The 25245-nt window shown below is 42.0% G+C and overlaps 1 protein-coding gene and 7 non-coding genes across 8 annotated transcripts in view; 7 read left to right on the top strand and 1 right to left on the bottom strand.

Moving 5' to 3' along the window:
- efl1 (elongation factor like GTPase 1) overlaps positions 1 to 25245 on the bottom strand; it is a 139300-nt gene that overhangs the window by 85426 nt on the left and 28629 nt on the right. The gene's annotated exons all lie outside the window — the stretch shown is intronic.
- On the top strand, positions 416 to 522 carry LOC121186303. The gene has a single exon (XR_005894436.1). It is a non-coding gene; the product is annotated as a U6 spliceosomal RNA (small nuclear RNA).
- On the top strand, positions 1177 to 1283 carry LOC121186232. The gene has a single exon (XR_005894419.1). It is a non-coding gene; the product is annotated as a U6 spliceosomal RNA (small nuclear RNA).
- Positions 1938 to 2044, top strand: LOC121186722. Its single transcript, XR_005894538.1, has one exon. It is a non-coding gene; the product is annotated as a U6 spliceosomal RNA (small nuclear RNA).
- On the top strand, positions 2921 to 3027 carry LOC121186643. Its single transcript, XR_005894520.1, has one exon. It is a non-coding gene; the product is annotated as a U6 spliceosomal RNA (small nuclear RNA).
- Positions 3682 to 3788, top strand: LOC121186579. The gene has a single exon (XR_005894504.1). It is a non-coding gene; the product is annotated as a U6 spliceosomal RNA (small nuclear RNA).
- LOC121186419 lies at positions 4443 to 4549 on the top strand. Its single transcript, XR_005894467.1, has one exon. It is a non-coding gene; the product is annotated as a U6 spliceosomal RNA (small nuclear RNA).
- LOC121186427 lies at positions 5204 to 5310 on the top strand. The gene has a single exon (XR_005894469.1). It is a non-coding gene; the product is annotated as a U6 spliceosomal RNA (small nuclear RNA).

Below are 25245 nucleotides of genomic sequence, written 5' to 3'. Positions count from 1 at the left end.
GATTCAAAAGAGAAATACTCTGAATCTGTTTAAGAGGCATCCCGTTGTTCTGGCATGTGCCAAAGGATGGGATGCTTTGGCCTGAGTCCCAGTATCAGCCTCCAGGCTGATAGAAAAAGTGGGCACCGCCCACATCAGAGCACATTAGCTCCGATGTGGGCACCGCCCACTTTTCAGTATTAAGCTGCTTTTTGGTCTTAATCTGGGAAATCAATAAACATGCACACAAAACAAGAAGGCAGTGTGAAGTTATTGCAAATATGTTGCAGACAACTGAAGAAAGAGCTCCACCCTAACTCTTGTGATACCAAAGGGTACTGCCTACTGGGGATAGTGGCCCGTTAGTCTGCCCCACGACAAAGGAGTCGCTGAGCCCAGAGGGGGGCTAAAAGGCAGCCATCACATCACAGCTAATGTGCTTGCTCAGGCAGCACATATGATAAATTGGAATCGATACAGAGAAGATTAGCATGGCCCCTGCGCAAGGATGACACGCAAATTCGTGAAGCGTTTCCACATTTTGATCAGCCTGTCGGCTAGCTAACCACCTGCTGCCTTTCACAAGCCAAAACCGTTACATTACCAGGAGCATGTGAATCAAAGCCTCGTGTGTTGTGATCTGAGTTTTGCCTGGCTACAAACACAGTGAGGTGGAAACACAAAATATCAAGTTAGCAAGTACCTAGCCGAGGCAGTTGGTGACAGAGCCTAATCACAACTACTGAAACAGGTGCCCACTGGCACACCTGCAGCCTACGGCAGATTCAAAAGAGAAATACTCTGAATCTGTTTAAGAGGCATCCCGTTGTTCTGGCATGTGCCAAAGGATGGGATGCTTTGGCCTGAGTCCCAGTATCAGCCTCCAGGCTGATAGAAAAAGTGGGCACCGCCCACATCAGAGCACATTAGCTCTGATGTGGGCACCGCCCACTTTTCAGTATTAAGCTGCTTTTTGGTCTTAATCTGGGAAATCAATAAACATGCACACAAAACAAGCAGGCAGTGTGAAGTTATTGCAAATATGTTGCAGACAACTGAAGAAAGAGCTCCACCCTAACTCTTGTGATGCCAAAGGGTACTGCCTACTGGGGATAGTGGCCCGTTAGTCTGCCCCGCGACAAAGGAGTCGCTGAGCCCAGGGGGGGGCTAAAAGGCAGCCATCACATCAGAGCTAATGTGCTTGCTCAGGCAGCACATATGATAAATTGGAATCGATACAGAGAAGATTAGCATGGCCCCTGCGCAAGGATGACACGCAAATTCGTGAAGCGTTTCCACATTTTGATCAGCCTGTCGGCTAGCTAACCACCTGCTGCCTTTCACAAGCCAAAACCGTTAGATTACCAGGAGCATGTGAATCAAAGCCTTGTGTGTTGTGATCTGAGTTTTGCCTGGCTACAAACACAGTGAGGTGGAAACCCAAAATATCAAGTTAGCAAGTACCTAGCCGAGGCAGTTGGTGACAGAGCCTAATCACAACTACTGAAACAGGTGCCCACTGGCACACCTGCAGCCTACGGCAGATTCAAAAGAGAAATACTCTGAATCTGTTTAAGAGGCATCCCGTTGTTCTGGCATGTGCCAAAGGATGGGATGCTTTGGCCTGAGTCCCAGTATCAGCCTCCAGGCTGATAGAAAAAGTGGGCACCGCCCACATCAGAGCACATTAGCTCCGATGTGGGCACCGCCCACTTTTCAGTATTAAGCTGCTTTTTGGTCTTAATCTGGGAAATCAATAAACATGCACACAAAACAAGAAGGCAGTGTGAAGTTATTGCAAATATGTTGCAGACAACTGAAGAAAGAGCTCCACCCTAACTCTTGTGATACCAAAGGGTACTGCCTACTGGGGATAGTGGCCCGTTAGTCTGCCCCACGACAAAGGAGTCGCTGAGCCCAGAGGGGGGCTAAAAGGCAGCCATCACATCACAGCTAATGTGCTTGCTCAGGCAGCACATATGATAAATTGGAATCGATACAGAGAAGATTAGCATGGCCCCTGCGCAAGGATGACACGCAAATTCGTGAAGCGTTTCCACATTTTGATCAGCCTGTCGGCTAGCTAACCACCTGCTGCCTTTCACAAGCCAAAACCGTTAGATTACCAGGAGCATGTGAATCAAAGCCTTGTGTGTTGTGATCTGAGTTTTGCCTGGCTACAAACACAGTGAGGTGGAAACACAAAATATCAAGTTAGCAAGTACCTAGCCGAGGCAGTTGGTGACAGAGCCTAATCACAACTACTGAAACAGGTGCCCACTGGCACACCTGCAGCCTACGGCAGATTCAAAAGAGAAATACTCTGAATCTGTTTAAGAGGCATCCCGTTGTTCTGGCATGTGCCAAAGGATGGGATGCTTTGGCCTGAGTCCCAGTATCAGCCTCCAGGCTGATAGAAAAAGTGGGCACCGCCCACATCAGAGCACATTAGCTCCGATGTGGGCACCGCCCACTTTTCAGTAATAAGCTGCTTTTTGGTCTTAATCTGGGAAATCAATAAACATGCACACAAAACAAGCAGGCAGTGTGAAGTTATTGCAAATATGTTGCAGACAACTGAAGAAAGAGCTCCACCCTCACTCTTGTGATGCTAAAGGGTACTGCCTACTGGGGATAGTGGCCCGTTAGTCTGCCCCGCGACAAAGGAGTCGCTGAGCCCAGGGGGCACCGCCCACTTTTCAGTAATAAGCTGCTTTTTGGTCTTAATCTGGGAAATCAATAAACATGCACACAAAACAAGCATGCAGTGTGAAGTTATTGCAAATATGTTGCAGACAACTGAAGAAAGAGCTCCACCCTCACTCTTGTGATGCCAAAGGGTACTGCCTACTGGGGATAGTGGCCCGTTAGTCTGCCCCACGACAAAGGAGTCGCTGAGCCCAGGGGGGGGCTAAAAGGCAGCCATCACATCAGAGATAATGTGCTTGCTCAGGCAGCACATATGATAAATTGGAATCGATACAGAGAAGATTAGCATGGCCCCTGCGCAAGGATGACACGCAAATTCGTGAAGCGTTTCCACATTTTGATCAGCCTGTCGGCTAGCTAACCACCTGCTGCCTTTCACAAGCCAAAACCGTTACATTACCAGGAGCATGTGAATCAAAGCCTCGTGTGTTGTGATCTGAGTTTTGCCTGGCTACAAACACAGTGAGGTGGAAACACAAAATATCAAGTTAGCAAGTACCTAGCCGAGGCAGTTGGTGACAGAGCCTAATCACAACTACTGAAACAGGTGCCCACTGGCACACCTGCAGCCTAAGGCAGATTCAAAAGAGAAATACTCTGAATCTGTTTAAGAGGCATCCCGTTGTTCTGGCATGTGCCAAAGGATGGGATGCTTTGGCCTGAGTCCCAGTATCAGCATCCAGGCTGATAGAAAAAGTGGGCACCGCCCACATCAGAGCACATTAGCTCCGATGTGGGCACCGCCCACTTTTCAGTAATAAGCTGCTTTTTGGTCTTAATCTGGGAAATCAATAAACATGCACACAAAACAAGCAGGCAGTGTGAAGTTATTGCAAATATGTTGCAGACAACTGAAGAAAGAGCTCCACCCTCACTCTTGTGATGCCAAAGGGTACTGCCTACTGGGGATAGTGGCCCGTTAGTCTGCCCCGCGACAAAGGAGTCGCTGAGCCCAGGGGGGGGCTAAAAGGCAGCCATCACATCAGAGATAATGTGCTTGCTCAGGCAGCACATATGATAAATTGGAATCGATACAGAGAAGATTAGCATGGCCCCTGCGCAAGGATGACACGCAAATTCGTGAAGCGTTTCCACATTTTGATCAGCCTGTCGGCTAGCTAACCACCTGCTGCCTTTCACAAGCCAAAACCGTTACATTACCAGGGGCATGTGAATCAAAGCCTCGTGTGTTGTGATCTGAGTTTTGCCTGGCTACAAACACAGTGAGGTGGAAACACAAAATATCAAGTTAGCAAGTACCTAGCCGAGGCAGTTGGTGACAGAGCCTAATCACAACTACTGAAACAGGTGCCCACTGGCACACCTGCAGCCTAAGGCAGATTCAAAAGAGAAATACTCTGAATCTGTTTAAGAGGCATCCCGTTGTTCTGGCATGTGCCAAAGGATGGGATGCTTTGGCCTGAGTCCCAGTATCAGCCTCCAGGCTGATAGAAAAAGTGGGCACCGCCCACATCAGAGCACATTAGCTCCGATGTGGGCACCGCCCACTTTTCAGTAATAAGCTGCTTTTTGGTCTTAATCTGGGAAATCAATAAACATGCACACAAAACAAGCATGCAGTGTGAAGTTATTGCAAATATGTTGCAGACAACTGAAGAAAGAGCTCCACCCTCACTCTTGTGATGCCAAAGGGTACTGCCTACTGGGGATAGTGGCCCGTTAGTCTGCCCCATGACAAAGGAGTCGCTGAGCCCAGGGGGGGGCTAAAAGGCAGCCATCACATCAGAGCTAATGTTCTTGCTCAGGCAGCACATATGATAAATTGGAATTGATACAGAGAAGATTAGCATGGCCCCTGCGCAAGGATGACACGCAAATTCGTGAAGCGTTTCCACATTTTGATCAGCCTGTCGGCTAGCTAACCACCTGCTGACTTTCACAAGCCAAAACCGTTACATTACCAGGAGCATGTGAATCAAAGCCTCGTGTGTTGTGATCTGAGTTTTGCCTGGCTACAAACACAGTGAGGTGGAAACACAAAATATCAAGTTAGCAAGTACCTAGCTGAGGCAGTTGGTGACAGAGCCTAATCACAACTACTGAAACAGGTGCCCACTGGCACACCTGCAGCCTAAGGCAGATTCAAAAGAGAAATACTCTGAATCTGTTTAAGAGGCATCCCGTTGTTCTGGCATGTGCCAAAGGATGGGATGCTTTGGCCTGAGTCCCAGTATCAGCCTCCAGGCTGATAGAAAAAGTGGGCACCGCCCACATCAGAGCACATTAGCTCCGATGTGGGCACCGCCCACTTTTCAGTATTAAGCTGCTTTTTGGTCTTAATCTGGGAAATCAATAAACATGCACACAAAACAAGCAGGCAGTGTGAAGTTATTGCAAATATGTTGCAGACAACTGAAGAAAGGGCTCCACCCTCACTCTTGCGATGCCAAAGGGTACTGCCTACTGGGGATAGTGGCCCTTTAGTCTGCCCCACGACAAAGGAGTCGCTGAGCCCAGGGGGGGGCTAAAAGGCAGCCATCACATCAGAGCGAATGTTCTTGCTCAGGCAGCACAAATGATAAATTGGAATCGATACAGAGAAGATTAGCATGGCCCCTGCGCAAGGATGACACGCAAATTCGTGAAGCGTTTCCACATTTTGATCAGCCTTTCGGTTAGCTAACCACCTGCTGCCTTTCACAAGCCAAAACCATTACATTACCAAGTACCAAGCCGAGGCAGTTGGTGAGTGCCAGCAACCATTGATCATATACAGATCATAAAATCCAAACGTTACCCCATTCATTTAAAGATGTGAAGGTTGCTAAATGAATTCTCACTTTAGCAATTTTGTGCCTCGCCTGTAACCCTGTTTTACAAAATACAAAAAGATAGTAAGAGACACACACCTTTTATTTTTCTTTGTTTGTTTTTAATCATTGAAGAATTATCTAAAGTCAGCCACAACAGGTCTGTTTTCTGTTGCTGATTTCTTCTGTCCCTCTCTACCCTGTTAAAACAGTTTTTAAACTGTGTTTTTTTCTTTTTTCTTTTTTTACACTTTCAACGTTTTCAGTCAAGGTCATTCTTACCTTCTTCTACTTTCATTTCCACCACTCTATTTCTCTCTCCTAAGTTTTTTTTTTTACATTCCTGCCTCACTCATCTCAACTAATTACTCCCTTTTGTTGCTGTCACTTTCCCTGAAAGCTAAATTCTTTCTGATGTGATCAAAAAAATAAAGTTAATCGATACACAAGGGGCTAAAGGGCTGATCATTATTCAACATCCAGCCTCTAAATCCACTGGGTTATATCCTTCAAGATTTCCCCAATCCTCATGCCAAATATGGAAAAGCTTATTTCCATCTTTGTTTCACAGATACTACACCCACTTTCTCACACTCTCTCACAAATGTGCACAGTCTTGGTTTTTAACAAAAATGTGTGGCTTTGTATACAGAGACTGTACACAGACTCACACAAGGCTTAGAGCAGGCTGACTGTTAGAGCAGATGCAGGACACTGTTAGCTGTCTCCCGTGTAACTTGACACTGTAATTATTCTAAGGTGACTCGATCCCTAGAGGCCTTCCAATCCAACAAAGAACAATAAAACTGAAAGAAGAAAAAATGAACTCAGAGGACCCCGAACAAGCCACAACTGCTGCACACAGACATACAACAGCCTTGATTTAAAGGGGAACACATAGCAGCAGAGCTGCAGCTTGGACAGCTCTCAGTAGGAATTAACAAAGCATCCTTTGAATGTATTTCACTGGAAAACCCAAGCGAGTACATACACAGACTGCCTCTCGCTTTAATCTGGCTGACCTGGAGAAAAGCATGGCCAGAGCCAGACATGTATTAACTCCTGCGCTAACAGAATATTTCAGTCAATTTCAGTCAAGTTGTTTCAGTTTTTTCAGGTCATCTCAACTGTATGAACATCAGCCTTGCTGTCTAAAGGCTAAGTCTCAAGTTCAAAACATGGTGGCTCCATACAACATAAAAACAAGCCCACATCTGTTTCACGAAACACTCAGTAACAACTGATTTATTGTTAAAGATGTGAACATGCAAGGCAAGATGTGTGCTAATATAAGGTGTCAAATCATTCTATATAGAGTACAGTAAGAGCAGCAATCCTTCATGGTTACCTGAGGAAGTATAGCTGGAAAGTACAACTACTTTATCTGGTAATTCAATAACTTGAATTTATTGTCTAGCCTTACTACGTTATGTGCTTATTAAGCTGTGTGATCAAAGTGTTATCTTGTACTTTAATGTCACATGTCAGTGGCATTTAATATTTGGCATCACATGACATGCCTCTGCTCTGTGGCAGGAATTACTGGCCTCAACTGTTTTGGGTGCAAGAGCTGCTCACACCAGAAACAATGGAGCACACAGAATACATAAAACAACACCGACAGGAGATGTGAAACAGGACATATTTACAGTCACAGACTGACCACTAACAAACTTGGATGCAAGGAGCTTCACAACACTGATTAACCTATGATGCAGAGGAGGTTTAGGAAGCTCACAGTAGTATCTCTGGTATATCTTTTTCAGCTTATATTCAGAATATAAGCAATTTCTGCAGGTTTTAGAAAAACAAACAAAAAACACTGAATTTAAATGAAAGGAATTCCTACAGAATAAAGAAACAAACCCCACAAACTGAACCCTTGGACAACTGAACATAGCCACTAAAAGCAGAACATAATGAGCTGGCTAAGATGAACAGGAGCAGAAAACTGATACAGGATACAGCAGATTGAACCGCTACATCTGTTCTGGAGGGAACAAAGAAATCTATCATTCTGAGGAGAAACTAAAAGACCTCTAAAGTTAAGCTGTTGTAACACCTTAAAGCTTATTTTGAAAGGCTTCAAATCAAAGTCATTTAGTTTAAGAGTTTATTTGACTTTTGAAAGAACCTGAACTGAGTGTAGTTGGTATCTAACTAAAGGCTGATTCGCTCCCACTCCTGATTGACTAAACTTGTGGCAAAACTGAACTGCTTGAATGCACACACACACACACACACACAGACAGTACTGTGTGAACACATACCCCGGGGACTATGCCTGGTTATGTCCAACTGCAGAGCCCAGGATGACTCAGGCCTAAAGACATTTCCTCCAACCACAAGTACAGTTGGCTGTGACTCTGGTTATATAAAGATGATATTTTTTCCCATCCTCTTAATGCCTCTTAATGTACCTCAGGATGATTAGGACTATGTTCATATGAGTATCTCATAGCACTGATGTGTATGTTTTTGTTACTTGTTTTCCAGAAAAAAAAAAAAACAAAAAAACTTTCATTCCAACAAATCAGCTTTGGCGTCATTTCTCAGAAATCTTAGTGATTGGGCGATTCAACCAAATTGGTGCAAACTGATGTCTCACAACAAAGCAAATATTAGACGTTTATTAGGATGATTTTGTTATCTGTTGAAACTCAAATATTTGAGACAGCAGTAAGTGTAATTTATATAAAATCATCATTTATAGGATACTGGGATGGTTTGGCCTGAGTCCCAGTTTCAGCCTCCAGGCTGACAGAAAATTTTATTTTATGTAAAAATGTCGTCCCACATTTTGATGTCACTACTGAAACAGAATATGTTTCAGTCCATGGGCTGAGACTGATTTTAGCTACACCCCTACATATTTATTCAGGAAGTATCCCTGTATATGTCTCATGATTCTGACAAATGATTCTGAGAGTCTACACTGACAGGTAGAAAGATCAATGTGTGTGCATACGTCTTCTCAACTGCAAACTTCTCAGGATCCAAACTATCCCATAGCTCTTCAGTGAGGTGTGATCCGAAATCCAGGTATGTTATATGTTCTTTCACTGTTATGTGATTTACTTTCAGATGTTGTGTCTGTGATATGTGCAACACCTATGATTTCATTATTGATATCTTTATTATGTAGTATATAACATTATTACATTATCTTAATTGGTTAATATCACACTTCTTGTTACAATATATTGTGTTTTGGTAGTGACAAATTTTGTGCGAGGAAAAAAATTCAGAAAACTGAAAATAATTAGTTGTACAATTACAAGATGTGTACCTTGGATATTATACACTTTATATACGTAACAGTTTGGGGGAAAAGACATTTACTTCAATATGTTTCCAGCTCTGAACCAATTCTGTAAAATGACTAGACAACTACACAGAGTCATTATATGGATATTTTACAAGTCTCTAGGACCGCCTTCTTTCACCTGCGCAATATCAGTAACATGAGGAACATTCTGTCGCAGAGTGATGCTGAAAAACTAGTCCATGCTTTTGTTACTTCTGGGCTGGACTACTGTAATTCCCTATTATCAGGATGTCCAGTTAACTCTCTAAAAAGCCTCCAGCTGATCCAAAATTCTGCAGCGAGAGTACTGACTGGAATTAGCAAGAGAGATCACATTACTCCTGTACTAACTTCTCTTCATTGGCTTCCTGTAAAATCCAGAATTGATTTTAAAATCCTTCCCTTGCCCTCAATGGCCAAGCTCCTTCATATCTCAAAGAGCTGATAGTACCATATTACCCCAACAGATTGCTTCGTTCCCAGAATGCAGGTTTGCTTATGGTTCCTAGAATCTCAAAAAATAGAATGGGAGGCCGAGCCTTTAGCTATCAGGCCCCTCTCCTGTGGAACCAACTGCCAGTTTGGGTTTGGGAAGCAGACACTCTAATTTTAAAATTAAGCTTAAAACCTTTTTGTTTGACAAAGCTTATAATTAGTTGTAGTTACAGTTTTAGTTATTATGACTAAACTTACAGTTAGTCACAATTATCTCTATAGACACTGTTACAGTTAAGGATATAGCCCTTAGTAGGGCTGGTTCAGGCAACTGAACCATCCCTTAATTATGCTGCTATAGGCCTAGGCTGCTGGGGGACTTCCCATGATCCTCTGCACACTTCTTCTTCTCTCTCTTTCTCTCCTCAGACCCACTCTCACATTTATTAGCCTTTATTACATGTCATTAACTCTGTGTCCTCTCTGTCCCGTAGTCCTGTGTTTGTTTCTCTCTGGTCTCTCTTTCTCTGTACCTTTCTGCAGGTATCTCTGGCTCCGGAGCTGCATGTTCTCTGTCTGTGGTCCTGGCTCCACCAACCTGCTGCTGTTTATTGTTTACAATGATCCATTTCTAACACGTTTATGTACATTACGTTACGTACATGTTCCATTCTGCTACAGATAAATATTGGATTAATATTCTATGCCAGCTGTAATGTAAATAATTACCAGTCATGACAGCTTTTTGCCTCTGTGCTCTGTTTCCTATCATAACTGTAATCTGCTGAGCACACATTATCCAATAACTGTTCACTAACTGTAATATAAATGCTGACCCTCTAACATTGTCCATTGCCAACCCTGTTTGTATTATGCTGCATGTCCTCCTCCTCTCCTCCATTCCTAGCTGTCCTATCTTCCTCCTTTTCCTCCTTTCACCCAGCCCGGCCATCAGCAGGAGGGTCCCCCATCTGAGCCAGGTTCTGCTCAAGGTTTCTTCCTGTTAAAAGGGAGTTTTTTTCTTGCCACTGTCGCCTTAAGTGCTTGCTCTGGGGTCAGGCTCTGGGTCTCTGTGAAGCGCTTTGAGATAATTTTGATTGTGGAAGGCGCTATATAAATAAAATTGAATTGAATTGAATTGAATTGAATTGAATATTTTTCTGAACAGCTGGTTAACTTGGATAACTTGTTTTGGCGTGTCTAATAAAGTGGAACCAAAATCAGACTTCCTTACATCATGTGTTCCTAGGAAGAGTCATAACATAAGTGAAAATATTTACTAAGCAACACCAGTATTAAAAGAGCACTGCCCATTATAACTCACCACCAGCCAATAAAGTGCCATAACAGGCAACTGCTCATCTGTTTAAACCTTTCTTACAATACCCAGTATACTGCCAAGGCTGCACTCTGAATTCCCCCACCACCAAATCAAAATCTGTTATTAGCATTAAGTATGCTAACATTTGATAACTGGCACTAAACACAAAGTACAGCTGAGTCTGAGGGGAATGTCCTTTGGGGACCATGAATCTTTCTGTAAAATTCCATGCAATCCATCCAACTGCTGAGCCATCTTAATCTGGACCAAAGAGGTGGACCAACTAACCTTTAAGTCCCTGAAGTCTGGACACTAGTGTGGCTAAACACATTTCTCCTGACAGACTGCACATAATTGGAAAGACTGTGATGGTACAATTTGCAATGCAAGCAAGACATCCAGACATGGCATACAGGTCCATCATAACAACTACTTACACTCAGAAAAAGGATAGAATCAGATGTTAGGAAAAGTCAAAATAGTACTGTGATGTGGGATGGAAGAAGAGAAGACAAGAGAGGCCAGTACAATCAGGTACAAACTCAACCCTTCACTGATCTTTTCTTAACTCATTTCATTTGTCATCAAGTATAATGCAGAACATCACAACACTACCAATGCAAGACTCTTTAAAGCAGTGATGGACTAACTATCTGGAGTAGTGTGAGTTTTCTGGCTTGGATGGTTGAACTGAAGGCTTGCAGAGAGTCTAGCAACACTGATATTAAAAGACAAAAATCTTCCATTCTGTTTGATCCCACATTGGGCTTTCCAGCTACAAGCAGCCATAAGTGTTTGTGGCTAGGTTTGGAATTTATCAGTTCTTGAGACACCCTCTTTCATTGTTTTTCACTGTTACATCATTCCTTCGGTATGCCAAGTTGACTATAATCTGCCTGTAACCTGCTGATTTGAAGCATTTCTTTCTGTTTTGTGCAGAACAGCAAAAAACTAGACACAAGGAAGAACTGTTTTTAAGATTTAGAACAGCTCAGTAACCACTTAACACAGTTACCACTTAGCTGAGTGAACTGTGCCACCTATCAGTAAGCTCTTAACCAGGAAGTAACATTATGTATAATCACAGCTGAGCTGATAGTAGCACTCTTAGTCACTGGTGAGGGAATCTCATGCAAAAAGCAACTGATTCTGTGACTGATTACTCAGTGCAGTCAGCTCAGCTCAGCTTGAAGATTCATTGTTGAAGATTTGTTCATTCATAATGAAAAAATGACTGAACTACTTAGACTTTATCACTAAGAAAAAAACACTAACATTAAGAACAGACATTTCAGTGATAGTTTGCAGCACTGGTGATCGAATACCAATCATTTAAAAGACTATAAAATAAAACATTATAAAACATTTGTTAGTCATTCAAAAGAAATTGTCAGTCATTTTGCAAGCAAAGGTGACCAACATTTGCTGGTTCCAGCTTCTCAACTGTGAGGATTTGCAGTTTTTAGTGGACTAAGAAATCAGTAATCTGAAGATTCATCAATAATGAGAATAATTGTTACTTGCAGTTTAGTTACAAAATACACAAACAGTTCACACAGGACATTTTTTGTAACAGAACTCAAGTATAAAAGGTAACTGAATATAAGAATAAGTAAGATAAATAAGTTACAGATAACTGGTTAATATCTAGAACTGAGTGAAGAGTATACATTTATATTAGAAACTAAGGTAAAATTAAAACACTGTAGTGTATATATGTATGAAGGAGAGTACTGTTCTAAAAAGGGTCTGTATACATTGGTTCCACTGGAATTTGAGTTCCTCACTAGAGCTTGACGGAGATTCAGGATATAACTGGGACAAATAAAGAAGTTAGACTGACTTTCAGCCTCATACAGGGATGTAATATGGGAAGTCTGACTGTCATTCTCAGGAAGCATCACAGATCCAAATATATGGCCTGAATTAGACTCTACTTTTTGTCACCTTTCAGAAAAAAAAGAAAATATTTCAAGAAGTGCTGCAGCGGTGGAAAAACAGCAGATTGAAAAGCAATAAATACAATGTGGGGCTGGAAATTGTTAAATGTTCTTTTTTGGATCGTGTTTTATTAAGTACAAGGCCAGAGCTTTGGAAATCTGCTCCCTTTTAACATCCTATGGAATTTCCCTTGCACTGGAAAGTCCCACTTAAGCTTCAGAGAGCCAAGTGAGTGAGTGAGTGAGTGAGTGTGTGTGTGTGTGTGTGTGTGTGTTTGTGTGAGTGCATGTACATGTAGCCTAGATGTGAGCATACTGTGGGGGAGAGAATGGACATGGCTTGCCAAATAACACACACATTATTATATTACTACTGCAGGGTGATATGCGTGAAAGCGATAGCACCATACATTTGATTACATCATGGGACAACTGCATTAATCATGACTTGCTCTATTTCTGTTTAAGTATTTTCTCAAATGAAAAAAAGAATCCTGTTATGCCACATAAAAACCTATGCTGGAGAAAAACTGCTTAGAAAAAATCATTTTCATCATTATTTTCTTAAATGCTTTGGAACATTACACTGGTTTCTACAAGCATTTGGAAAGTGGCATCCAAAATGTCAAATAAATTTAAGACTTAAAGATTAAGTTAGCTTCAGTCAGTGCTAATACCACTGTGCAGATGACCAAAAAATGACATTACTTGAGAAAAGTATACTGACATAAATGCTGCTAATGTCTTTTAAACCAGCACTTACTGTGGCCACTCATTAAGTGAGAGTGCATGTGTGTGAGTGTGTGTGAGGGGATAAACTTGGCCAACATTCAAATAGACTTTGAAGATTAAACAAATTCTATACATCAGCAAATATGGACGGGTTTTTGGATCAAGTGAACAGAAGTGTTGTAGTTTAAGAGAAGATCGACTGAAGCTACATCAAACAAATTAACACAGACTTCACAGCAACACTGTGAAATTTCCATTGCTTCACACTTTGTACAAATCAATGGAAGGGATCACACTTGGTGTGAATATTTAAACAAAAATGAATTTTTGCTTAGTTTGATCTGTCCTACAGATATCCCAATTGTGTTTTTGCCAATCATCGTGATATGAGTCCTTAAATGTGACACATCTAATGATAGAATATGATCTCCAACTATACTTCCATTTTCTACCGCTTATCTGGAGTCAGGTTGCGGTGACAGAAGGTTGAGCAAGGTAGTCCAGATATCCTTCTCCCCCAAGACATTCTCAATGTGTTCTGGCTGTACCCTGGGGTCTCCTACCAGTTGGACATGCCATGAAAATGGAAAGTGCCAGCTCCTTCTTCATCACAATTGTTCAGTACAATGCTTGCATTACTGAAGACGCTGCACCAACCTGCCTGTCCAAGTCAAGCTCCATTTTACCGTCACTCATCACTGAGATTTGTAAACTCCTGCACTGGAGGCAGCAACTTGCTCCCAACCCTGAAGGGGCAATCCACCCTTTTCCAGCAAAGACCCGCAATCTCAAACTCAGAGGTGCTGACTCTCATCCCAGCTGTTTCACACTCAGCTGCAGTGTCCCAGTGCATGATGGAGGTCATGGTCTGTTAAAGCCAACAGAACCATGTTGTCTGCAAAAGCCATGAGGCAATTCTGAGGTCACTAAACTGGACACACTCCTCCCCTCAACTGCATCTTGAGATCCTGTCCATGAAAATTACAAACAAGATCAATAACAAGGAACAACCATAGAGGAGGCCAAACCTAAGGCCAAACCTGTAAGGATAAAGAGCTAGTCCATTGTTCCATGCCTAGGAATCTATATTGCTCCTCCTGGATTTGAGGATCGACAGTCAGTCAGAGGCTCCTTCCCAGCACTGTGGCATAGGCTTGGGGACCACCACCCCAGTTTGCCAGACCACAGGCATTGTCACCAACCTCCATGCAACATTGACTTTTCAGTCATGAGTAAGGCTTCTCAGGTAACTAAGCTAGATGTATTGATCCTCTGATGGTGTGGTCACTGTCTGATTGTGCTTTGGATACAAAAGTTTCTGCAAGCTGTTAGTTAGGCCCCTGAGAAGCCTTTAGAAAAAGTGCAGAATCTTAAATATTCCTCCTTCATGTTACATATTTTTCATATTTCATATTAAAAAATTTCAATGCAGCCATGCGGTTTACAGCATGGAGCCATTTTCAGTGAAAAAGACCCACGGCTATAATTAGAGACTGGCTGATGAACATTTGGCAGCTAAAGTACAAGATGCTTCCCTCAGGAGTTGGTAGAGACCAACAGCTGAGCTAAAACGGAGTGAATACTGGACTTAGATCCATCGGGTGGACAAACATCCAAAGGACTCCCATTTGATGATTATGTCGCTCTGCAACTGCTGGACATGTAAATAAGCTGTGTTTGCTAACACACTGAACACATAAACTTAAAGGTGATGTGTTGTATTCATGAGTGTCCAAAACCTGAAAAATAGTTAGTGCAAAAATAACTAAATAAAAATAAAAGCACATGCAAAATCTTTAAGATTTTGCATGTGTGTTTACAGATGGTGTTTAGGCCAAAGCGTTGTATGGGCTACATGATGCCACGCTGGGAAGCTCCCCTACGATTCTCTGTCTGAACATCTTTCTCACGACTCAAACAAGATCCATCTACCTTCACTGCATGTGAGCTTGTGCATGTATGAGTGAGACTGTGTGAGACGGTAGGGGGGCTGGTAGCCCAACATACATCAAACAGAGTCTGATGCATGCCTGGACAATGAAAACAGCCCATACATTCACACCACAGTCACCTTTGCTTCTCTATAGTTGGACGTCTGATACATGAATAGAGAGACAAATATAATGGCCCCCCCTCCCACGTTTCAGGCTCAGAGTAGGTCTAATTACCGAGAGCCCTGCTTTGTAACATGCACTCTGACATATGAGTCACCTATAGACTAGCTGCTTTTATTGTCGTACACTGAATGGAAGCACAACCCTGTGTTCAGAGCACGACCCAGAGCACTTGCTGTGTTGCTGTGTGGGTGTTTTCGTGTCTGCATAAAGTGAGAGGCCCTTTTTTCACCTTCATTCATCTGCATCCTGGATGTGGAGACTAAAATTGGATACATCTCAAATTCAGGTGTAAATTCATGCATTGAGCAGTCCAGTCACTTAGACCACGCACACAGGTGGCCAGAGATGTTAGGTAGCAGTTTATGGGATCCTTATCATAAGTATTATAAAGTAATTTACAGCTGGTCAAGATACTTTTGTTTCTCCTAGTTGTAGCCAACACATGTTCTGCTGGCCACAAGAAGAAGACAATTGTACTTTTAGTTAGACATTTAGCCTCAAATTAAAACTTTCAAAGTCTTTACTTCAATTTGTTTATCATATCAATGTTACAGTTCATCAGTTCAAAGGATTTGAGCTGTGATCAGTTCAAAGGAAATTCACTACCATACTTCTGCTCCTCCCATCCTTCATGCTACTTGATCATAGGCAAACACTTAACTGTGAAAGGCTTCAATTCTTAACCTTAACAGTGGCCATAGTGGTGGCAGCATCATGCTGTGGGGGTGTATTTTAGCAGCAGACACTGGGAAACTGGTCAGAAATGAGGGAAAGCTGAACAAACCAAAGGAGCAAATGTTGGAACGATATCTTTAGTGAAACCACATGACTTTTATTATGTTGCTCCTGCAACATAAAAAACATGTACATTCTGCACAGCATAAAATTTTATTTATTTTCCTCATGCAACAACGTGCTTATTAATGTAATTTGCAGAAAACGTGGTAGCAACACAATACTGATTAAGATTTGAGCGATAGGCCTGGATGATTATCAGATCTGACATGCAGCATTTTTTTTTTATTCAATTGCTGATGAAATAATTAAAAAATGTGGTACTTTGACTCTGATGTAGCCTCCTCTGTAAACACCACTCTGTGGTCTCAAGCAATGTCCCGCCTACAGCACCATCTGATTGGTCACACGTCATGAGTGATAGCCTATCAACAGTGAAGGTAAAAGGATGCAGATACTGCAGAAGCTGCAATAAACATCAGAATCCTCTGATCTATTTCTATGATGACGAGCATGAGCATTTCCAGTTTCCCAGTTACACTGTAAATGCCAGAATAACGCACTTTGCTGCACTGATATAAAGTTAACTGTAAGGAGGTAACAGTTTATTTTGTGTAGCAATAACTATATATCTGAGTAACACTGATGTTAGTGCTGCTGGAACTTACTGTAGCTACGATATTGTGAATGTTATGCACTTCAACCTCTTGTGGTAGAAAAGAGTATTACAACACAAACACACCACTTTGCAAAACTTTCTTTTTCACCTCTTCTTAAGTCATAAACACAGGAGAGAAGACATTTTAGATAAGACATTTTTTTCCATTCTCAACTCTCCCCCCCGCCGAAGTGCTGTATGGGAGTCTTACACTCAACCAATACCAGGAAAGGTAGGCTTCCATACATAGAGGTATTTTGGGCATATACTTTTTTTTTTTTAAATCTTCAGTGGAGAGTGAGCTCCCTGCTCTTCTCGTTTTAATACTGAAAAGTTCTCTTTTAATTACATATATGCTTAAAGGCATTTCAACAATTTGTGGTGGAGTTTGTGTTACTCTAAATTTTAAAACCAAGATTTTCATTTTCAATGCAAATGCCTTTTGGTGCCAATCCGATCTGTCTCCTTGATTACTAATAATCGGTATCAGCCCCTGAAAAAAATGTATCGGTCGACCCCTAATACTGATGGTAATGTGTAAACTATTATTTCAGCAGTCTTGTCCTTCTGCCCAGAATATGTGGTGAGCTGTCAGCGAGTGAACATAATCAACTGTGTAGAACATTTGTTCCTAAGAATCAGGTTTAAAAGTACAAAATACCTAAACCATTACCACCAAGACCAGATTTGTCAATACATCAGAAGGGACACCAAAAAAAAAAAAAGGTTTTCATCAAATCTTTAAGTAAACACACAGTTAACTGCTTTAACATGTGTAGGTCTATTCAAAGTAATTGACAGAGATGGAGAGCTGATCGGTCCTGCTGGAGAAACTTCCTGTTTTTCTTTATGAAAGATACTCGGAGCCAACGCCATTAATCTCAGTGCTATTAAAACGCTTGTATTTTCCACTCAGCTCAACTACCAGACTCTTGTTGATTCCTGGCTATTTTAGGACTATGAAAAAAAAAGCCACTCCACAGAGATCTTGGCTTTCTCTCATTTTACAGCTAGACTACATATTTCTTTTTAGTCCTGGCAAGACAGATGTATGACTCACAAAATGTATTCATAAAAGAGGAGGCTGAAATGTCAGGGTAACTGCTGGCTTCATAAAGTCAAAAATGAAATTATATTTAAAAGGGTTGGTTTATCCAAATATATAAATACATTTCTCACCTATCTCTAGTGTTACCTAGGCTCTAGTTTCTGTTTCTCGTGCAGAGGTTTTGAGATATCCAAATCAGAGACTTCTACTACCAACAAAATACGCGGCCACAGAGCCGCTGCCCACATAAAGAGCAGAAGTTGGTTTTTTGGTGCTGGAAAACTTTAAAGCAGGTCGGTTGGCAGGAGCTTGAAAAAAGGAAAAAAAAACAGCTAAAAACCCGCAGCCTCACAGCAATCTACCACCTACTATCCTATCATTGTAGATCAGTGACCGGCCTTTTCCCTTCTCACACTCACCTAACTGGAACCTACCACCTGCTCAGGTCACCACGAGGTGAGCTAGACTGGTACAAAGATTTTAGTGCATACAGAGCAACAAATACACATTAATATACTTTTGGTTACTGCTGACAATCATAGTCTTCCATGGGCACACGTGTATGGCCACTAAATTGAGATGATAGGTGCACAGTTTCTCTAATCTGTCCTAAAACAATTGCCAGGTACTCAAGTGAAGGGCTCTGAATACATTCTGAATTCATTTACACAAGTGTTGCTTGCTGTGATCGCTGCGCCTGTTCATTAAAAGATTCTGATGCAATTTCAAGGTAAGTGATGGGGGATAAAATCACCAGTCCTCATTCTGTGCAAATATCTATTCACGAGTTTCTCTTTAGGCTTCAACAATCTGAGTTAGAAAATTCAGTTGGATGTCTTCCAAAGTTACAGTCTTTTCAGTACAAAACGTCCCCTTTTGTTTCCCTGGACAATAGTGGGCGGACAGCAACAAAAATCTACTACTTTGCACTAAAAAGCCAGTATATACTAGTTTTTGTCACAAAAAAAGTGTGATGTATTATTCCAAACAACATTCTGTAACAATAACAGAGGTACAAAGAAGTTTTGTGCAGTCTAACTGATCAAATAATGTTAATCAGAAAACAGAAGAAGCACAACAATCAACACAAGATGGATACTAAGATCAATGGCATCCAGTACTGCAGTAAAATCCAAGAGCACAGCCTCAACTAGTTTCCAGTTATCTGTATGAAGACTAAAAATCCATAATGACAAAGTGAAAACTTTTTTGTAAATTTATTTATGATCAAAAACTGAGATCTCTCATTTACCAGTGTATTCAGACCCTTTACTGCAGCACCCCAAACTGTGGTCAGGTGCATCCTGTTTGCTTTAATTTTCCTTGGGATGTGTCCAGAACTTGACTGTAGTCCACCAGTGGCAATTTTAACTGACTGACTGGACATAGTTTAGAAAGGCACACAGCTGTGTATATAAAGCCAAGGAATTCACACTGCATGTCAGGACAAAAACATTTCTAAAGCTTTGAGTGTTCCCAGGAGCACAGTGGCCTCAGTAACTGGAAGAAGTCTGGAAACACCATTACTCTTCCTTGAGTTGGACGTCCAATCAAACTGATCAACAAGTAGAGCCTTTGATAGGGAGGTGACCGAGAACCGTCTAACAGAGCTTTAGAAGTCCTCTGCAGAGGTGGATGCAGGAAGGACAACCATCTCAGCAGGACTGCATCAATCGAGTAGGATAGATGGATGCCACCTTGAGTAACAAACCGATGACAACCCACCTGGAGTTTGCCAAATGGCTTTTAAAGGACTCAGAGCATCAGGAAGAAGATTCTCTGGTCTGATAGACAGAGACAAAATTTTAACCCTTATGGTAGAACTCCAAACACTATGACTGGTGAACAATAAGCACAGCTAATCACTCGATCAACACCATCCCACAGTGAAGTATGCTGGGGGCAGGTGGTGGTGGCTTCTTAGTGGCAGTGACAAGGAGACTGTCAGAATGATGGAGTGGATGGAAGGATGAATGCAGCCAAATACAGAGAGGTCCTTCGACAATAACCTGAGGCAAACAGCCAAGACAAGACTGGAGGAGCTTCAGGACAAGTCTCTGACTGTCCTGATGACTGATGGGCAAAAACGGCAATTTTATCAATTTGAATCCTTTTAAGCCACTGTATGTGCTTCACATACTGAGGTCTTTTGTTGTTGCAAGTCTTAAACAAGGACAATCACAGATAGTCATCTCTGTTCAGAGGAATCTCTTCTGTCAAATGGCTTCTGCAGAGCATATGTGCTCCCTGTCCAGGCATTGTCACACTGATCCCCACTGATGCATGCCTGTTGAAGCACCCTCTAGAAGACACTAGGAAACAAGTAGCTATTCATTGTTAAATGTCTGAGTAATAAATTACATCAAGCTCAAATATAAGATAACACTAACTTCATTACATAAATATGTTTAGTCAATCTTAGAATTCTGACATACTTAAGACCAAAATTTTACTATACATAGGAGACTTCTTGCCAAACATCACACAAGCATCGCAGCCTTATCGGCAATGGGCCTGTCAGGTTTTCACATGGCTATTAAAACACTTGCAAAAAGGAGACCACTGTTTGAAGGCCACAAGAACATTACATTAATAGATAAATACAGAAATGGCACAGATTCTGTGTCTGAAAAGGGTTGTACTTTACTGGAACACAAGGGAAACAAATTACATTGTTAAAGCACCTGAACTCGATTACCTTAGATATTACCAGATTTATGAGAATCAATATCAGTGTTATCAGTGTAATACTACACACTCAACTGAATTAATTCCAGTGTCCTCCTCTTTGACTGTCCTGTCAAGTGCTTATTGTGTTAGAGTCTTTGTAATTGTCAAGACGGCTGAATGTTTAGTGGAGGAATTCTGTGAATAAACTACTACGGTTATCATGGATGAGATTCCATCAGCAATGCAGAGCTGTGCTCCAACGTATCTGTAAAACACTGATCCCTGCTCAGTGGAACTTAATCTGTGTCTGTTACAGCCTGTCTCAGCCTTTGTTCCACTGCTCTGTTTGTCAGGAGAGTTAGAGTCAGACCCGTGAAGCAGCCATCCACTTTCACTCCTTACTCACACCATCTATTGGCAGTGTTGATGCTGCCAGCATGCCTGTACCACATAGCTCAGACAAAGAATGATGGCAGTCAGCCAGCAGCACTCGCACTGAACAATAGAGAAGACGGAGTGAGAGGGAGCCATGAAGATGATTATTATGGCTGATCGCTCTGAGATGTCTGTGATGCTATGGGATGAGGTCAGCCAGGTCCTGGATCAGTGCCTAAGTTCCTAACCTGCCTACCAGGTTATTGCTGTACACGGGTAAAACAATGGAGGTGTGCAGGAAAAGTAGGTTAGCGGTCGAACACTGGAGGACTGTGCTGCCGTGCTCTATAGCCACCTGTCTGGAGTCAGCTGCAAGAGGAAGATACCCTCCCCTCTGCCCTTTTTCCTACACTTTCTCTCTCTCTCACACACACACACACACACACACACACTCTCCCGCTCTCTCTTCTAGATGTCTATATAGGCCAGTGACTTTCTAACTTTACACTGCTCAGAGCTGACCCACCTACAGCCTGTTTCTGGAGTTTTCCCTCACCGATAAGCAGATGGTTCACATGGTTAACAGAGAGGCATTTTGTGATAGACAAGGCCAGTACAATCACACTCAGTCAGTACCACTGCCATACCAAACACACTCGTCACACTTTCTGCAAGATCTGAATCAGAACTTTTCCTAACACAGACTACCAAACAGACATTAAGCCCGACTGTGGGAACCACATGGGAAGCTGTAACCTGTTGCTAATTTTGTAAGGAGGTCTGACTGTGGAGAAAATTATGTGGAGTGGCTGTAAAGGTTTTTAATGAAGGAGAGTTGCTCCTGTTTTCCTTCTCTCTGCCCCTCTCTTTTGTTCCAGTTACATCTTTGCGCTAACACACAAACAGACTTGTTAACATGAGCGTCAGAGACCCAGACAACGTTTCAGGACAGAAGGCAGATAAGAAAAATCTAGATCAGCCAGAATGAGAGAGGCCGTGGTAGGGAGACCTAAACATAGAGAGAGAGAGAGAGATAGAGAAGAAAGGAGCAGCGGAGGAGAAAAAACCAGGGGATGTGAGGGAGGAGGTGGTCAATAAATTTCCGAGGGGAGAGTGGAGGACTGATGAGGTGGAGAATGCTTCATGGCTGTGGGATCCCAGCAGGGCTCGGCTGGGACTGGAAACTGTGTCAAGGACGAGTGAGGAAGAGACGGATGAGTCAGGAGCATCAGAAAACTCTCACTGCTGCACTCATGAGAAGGCTCTGCGCGTAGCAATGGAGGCTCAACTCAATTTCAGCTCACATCAAAGTCAATTCATTACTAATTTTTGAGAAATATATTCATCAGTCACTGTAAGACAATAAATGCAATATGTCCTACAGAGGACAAATCAAAAGTCAACTAAGGAACTCCTGCTTCCCTTTGCCAAGCTGCCTCTAAAATTCAAGGCCATTACTATCACAAAGGGATATTTCAAGACGCTACATGGAAAAAAACATCATGACCGGAACTCTGCAGTGTTCATTTTTTACCATGTCCACCTTCAGATCTTGCAAAACTCAGCCGGCCAATTAGACCATCCATGCTGTATGTGGGCTTCATTTTTGATCTTCATGTTTTTCAAAAATAAACTTTTTATTTATTTTTTATTTTATTTTATTATTATTTTTTTGGGCTTGATTTGGCTTTTGCTCGATGGTTCACTGATGACTGAATTCAAGAATGTAAGGCCGATCTCTAATTTACAGCTAAGATGGCCCTAAAACAGGTCAGGGTGACAGAAGGGCTCAAAAATTGTTATTAAGACAGAGCACAGCCGTTTCCCCCCTGCTACCAGTCTTTATGCTAAGCTGAGCTAAAGACATCTTGGTTCTACAGTAGCTCTGCTCTAGATAAACAAAGATTAAATTAATACCAAACTTCAGGTTTGATTGTGGGTTTGTCAATAAACTAGAGTCGACTGGTTTCTACCATAAGTGGAAAAGTAAACAAATGTATGACAGCACCGCAGTGATTCATCATCCGACCATAAGCACGTCAGCAAAATAACTTCAAAATGTTAGATTATTATTCTAAGAAGAAAAATCTAGGAATTTTATGGAACCAGGTTGAAAATGATCCTAACATAAACACAAATTTTTTTATCTTCAAATGACACAACTGCTAGATAGAAGGCTGAAAAGCAAAACTACATTTTTCAGTGATGGAGTACAGGGGTGAGCTTTACAGAGAAGTTCTACTGTCTGAAGTGGAACAGTACAAGAAACAGCGTCATTATTCATGATCTGATCCGTGCTGCACTGAGATGAACCCAGCTGGCCTTTGCCGTCACCCTGGTGTGGTTGACATCAGTAAAATCATTCAGTTGGTGTGTTCTGCTAAAGATCTGGGTCGCTAGTCACTGCTGGCATGCCGAGAGAGAAACCTAATGCAAAACAAATGTTTTCATAAAGTCGCCCAGTGTTGAATCAGCATCATTCATTTCACTCAGACTCCTTTTTTTTCAGTCCTTTCTTTTTTTTTTCCCCTCCCTGTGGACTGACTTGGATGACTCGGACTGTGGCTGCGTCTCTTCAGACAGCTGCTTCACATTAGGTCCTGATGATGAGAGTTTGATGTTGCCCACGTCTTTAACCCCTGTGACAAACTGTTGGCCTTACTAAGCTCACCATCAAACACCACTGAGCTGGCTGCGTATTTTCCCTCTGCTGCAATCACAGATAAATCCCAAGGCTGGCTGAGTGTATGGTACTAATCGAAAACACTGAACACAACTAAACAAAGGACTTTTGTTAAGGTACTCAGAGAGCTTCCACAGCTCGGTGTGTGAGCCCAAATGCATGCCATTCTGCCTCTTACGGGGAAATATTACACCAAACTGTTCAAAGATCTGCCGATCTATTGATTTGAGTGAAGAGACAGACACGATAGAGAAGAAAAAACACTTCAGCACACATCTGGTTTACAAGTTCTTACATTTTAGAGGTGGTTCTTACTGTTCTACCGCCCTCTGTGGTGCAATTGAATATTCTTGTATTATATTCCACATGGCCAATAGTATGTGGACACCTTAACATCAATGTCATATGTCTTTGAGTTGAATGTGTCATTCCCATGGATGCTGCTGTAACAGCCTCCACTTCTCTGGTTTCAATCTTTCCAACCCCATGTTGAACCTGGCTGCAGGAATTTGCTCCCATTCAGACACAGAAGCTTCAGTGAGGACCAGCACTGGTTCTGGGCGATAAGGTCTGACTCACAGTCAGGCAGAGCTCAGGGACCCACACTGCGGTTCTTTTCAGGTAGCTAGAGTTTCAAAGTGAAAACCAACCAACCTCCTGGCAGGCCATGGCAACAGTAAACGTTAAAGGTGGCGACAGCTGTAGCCCCCAAATGCTTTGAAGAAACAACTATTTAAAATGTCATATGCAATGAAAATTACACTACAATGTCTTTTGTCTCTGTTGACAAGAATTACAGTACAAAGTAATACGCATTTTCATCAAATGACTGACATGACTAACACTAAATTGGGTGCCAAATGAACACTGAAGAAACGCTACTGTCTAAAATATTGTGTGCTGTAGCATTAAAGGAAAATGGTTTACTTAAACCTGTTGTATTTCCCATAAATGAGACTATTATGACTCTAAGGGTGGTGCTAACTTTGGATTCACCATCTCTGTTGCAGAGATTCGGGGAAACGAGGCCTGGCACAGAACAGAGTATATGGGGCCAGCTACACTCCTACAGCCTCCTGAATGAACATTAGTTCTGAATGAATCAATTCAAATGCTTATCTCTGAGTCTGACCCAAAGAAAGTAGCCACCTGGAATGGCCATTATGGCTACGTGCATAGGGATCTACTTATCCCATACAGAGGATGTGGACTATTGCGAGTCACTTCATTTTGATGGCTGACTGTGTTTATTAGAACAGTCACACACAGACGGAGAACTAAGTGAAATGAAAGAGGACCGATGAAGAATGGAGGCAGAGGTTGAAAGACAAACTCCTGATGTTCCTGCAGTCATTGCTATCTTGTGCTTATTGAGGAGGAAAACTTTAGCTGCAGAGTGGGAGCTGTTAATGCCAGAATTGGAAAATAGATGTGTCCACAGATGGATGTTCCCAGCTGTACTACAACACATGAATCTGCAGTGCTTATTGACACTATCATGCAGGACATGAGTCTCACACGCCTCAAATTAACTACAAGAAAAGGCAGAAGCCGGCTGGACCAAACAATTCAATTTTTAAATTCAATTCAATTTTATTTATATAGCACCTTCCACAATCAAAATTGTCTCAAAGCACTTTACAGAGACCCAGAGCCAAAGTTAGCATGAACCATAGAGCCACAGTAGCCACATTTATGGGAAACACACCAGGTTGAAATAAACTGGATTTATCCTTACCCTTCACTGGGACTAAGAGGCCGAGTC

Source organism: Toxotes jaculatrix, chromosome 1 (genome assembly GCF_017976425.1).
Source record: "Toxotes jaculatrix isolate fToxJac2 chromosome 1, fToxJac2.pri, whole genome shotgun sequence".
NCBI classification, from domain to species: domain Eukaryota; kingdom Metazoa; phylum Chordata; class Actinopteri; family Toxotidae; genus Toxotes; species Toxotes jaculatrix.
Note: the sequence above shows the minus strand (reverse complement) of the source record. Positions and strands in the feature narration are given on the sequence as shown.